A 2,837-nucleotide genomic window follows, 5' to 3' on the forward strand; every position below is an offset into this window, starting at 1 on the left:
TTGATTTCTTTTCTTTATTTCTTTGTATTCAATATTTCATGAAATTTCCTGTTATTTATGACAACAAAACCAGAAGTTAGGAATTTAAGGCACACAATTAATGTGAATTTGTTTTGGCCTAATGAACCTTCCTGATGAACAATCATAGTGCCTTAACTTGTAAACACTGTTAACACAGGGAGATATATACCAAGAGGTATACCACGTTTCTAATTGTATATACGCTCAGAGTATACTATAATGTTCAGGACAAAGGTATACATATTGGCTGGTTAGTAAACACTTCTAGTTGTCTCAATAACTGTCCAGAGGTTGATGATCGGGACAACAAACAAGGCTTAAGTTAGAAACATTTATTGAAGACTGTAAAACTTAATTATTGGTGTTTCTCATTTTATTAATAGTCATCGGTGGTGTCCAAAATAGGTATAAATTATCAGTGGTTGTAAACACAAGTGTTTAGCTTCATCCTAACATCGATAATGTCAACAAATTATTTCCCAATCATTTGGTAAAGCAAAGTGAGAGAGAGAGAGAGAGAGAGAGAGAGAGAGAGAGAGAGAGAGAGAGAGAGAGAGAGAGAGAGAGAGAGAGAGAGAGAGAGAGAGAGAGAGAGAGAGAGATGGTTGGGAGAGTACTCCCCACCATTTCTCACTCCCCTGTCCCCTCGTCCTCCCTAACATTCCTCTCTCTCCCATCCCATCGTCTTCCCCAACATCCCCCACTCCAATGTCCCCTCGTCCTCCCCACCATTCCCCACTCCCTCATCCGATGCATTCGCAAATGACCTGATGTTCCCATAAAAAAACTGGGAACATCAAATGACCTGATGTTCCCATAAAAAAACTGGGAACATCAAATGATCTGATGTTTCCATCAGAAAATTGGGAACATCAAATGATTTAACGTTCCCATCACTGAAATATAAGAAAAACAGTTAAAAAAACGAAATGAAAACAATGAAAAAATAAAAAAAATAAACTATACTCACAAAATGAAAGGTATGGTAAACAACACAGCTCAATTCCAACGCAGCATCACACAAAATAATTAAATCAAAATGAAAATAAATCGAAATCGAGGAAAATTCAATTTATCAATGCAATCAGAAACATTGTTATGGAATCGTAATATATTTTGTATTGAATATGATGCTCTTACGTGCAACAGATGGCGCTGTTTCTTAATAAGAAGAAGGTTTTTACCTGTTACAGATGTGGCATCTATACTTATATTTACAAAATGAACGGTATGGTAAACAACTCAGCTCAATTCCAATGCAATGTCACAAAATAATGATATCATAATGAAAATCATTCGACATCTATGAAAATTCAATTTCGAATGGAACGTTGTGTCAAAATTTCCAACCAATTGATGAAGAACTTTTGGAGATTATAACGTGTGTTGCTCTTTCGTCCCACAGATTGCCCAGTTTTTTGTTAAATCATGTTTTTTTTCCTGTCACAGGCGAGGCATGTATATAGTAGGTATATAAAAACACATGCCTATTCGAATGCAATGTTATGTCAAAATTTCAAAGCAATTAGTAAAGAGGTTTCGAAGATTTCCCTCACATGAAAAAAACAGTTTTTTACAAAAGCATATTTTTCCCCTGTCACAGACATGACATCTATATAGTATATATAGAAAAACCGCTCGGATGCCAATGGAACGTTGTGTGAAAATGTCAAGTTCTAAAGGTTAGGAGGGTGAAGAACTGTCGGAGATTAGCGTAATATATATATATATATATATATATATATATATATATATATATATATATATATATATATATATATATATATATATATATATATATATATGTCGTACCTAGTAGCCAGAACGCACTTCTCAGCCTACTATGCAAGGCCCGATTTGCCTAATAAGCCAAGTTTTCATTACTTAATTGTTTTTCGACTACCTAACCTACCTAACCTAACCTAACCTACCTTTTTGGGCTACCTAACCAAACCTAACCTATAAGATAGGTTAGGTTAGGTTAGGTAGGGTTGGTTAGGTTCGGTCATATATCTACGTTAATTTTAACTCCAATAAAAAAAATTGACCTCATACATAATGAAATGGGTAGCTTTATCATTTCATAAGAAAAAAATTAGTGAAAATATATTAATTCAGCAAAACTTGGCTCATTAGGCAAATCGGGCCTTGCAAAATAGGCTGAGAAGTGAGTTCTGGCTACTAGGTACGACATATATATATATATATATATATATATATATATATATGTCGTACCTAGTAGCCAGAACACACTTCTCAGCCTACTATGCAAGGCCCGATTTGCCTAATAAGCCATGTTTTCCCGAATTAATATATTTTCTCTAATTTTTTTCTTATGAAATGATAAAGCTACCTATTTCATTATGTATGTGGTTAATTTTTTTTTATTGGAGTTAAAATTAACGTAGATATATGACAGAACCTAACCAACCCAACCTAACCTAACCTAACCTATCTTTATAGGTTAGGTTAGGTTAGGTAGCCGAAAAAGTTAGGTTAGGTTAGGTTAGGTAGGTTAGGTTGTCGAAAAACAATTAATTCATGAAAACTTGGCTTATTAGGCAAATCGGGCCTTGCATAGTAGGCTAAGAAGTGCGTTCTGGCTACTAGGTACGACATATATATATATAAATATATATATATATATATATATATATATATATATATATATATATATATATATATATATATATATATATATATATATATATATATATATATGTCGTACCTAGTAGCCAGAATGCACTTCTCAGCCTACTATGCAAGGCCCGATTTGCCTAATAAGCCAAGTTTTCATGAATTAATGTTTTTTCGTC

The sequence above is a fragment of the Procambarus clarkii genome, unplaced genomic scaffold, assembly GCF_040958095.1.
Source record: "Procambarus clarkii isolate CNS0578487 unplaced genomic scaffold, FALCON_Pclarkii_2.0 HiC_scaffold_102, whole genome shotgun sequence".
Taxonomy (NCBI): Eukaryota; Metazoa; Arthropoda; class Malacostraca; order Decapoda; family Cambaridae; genus Procambarus; species Procambarus clarkii.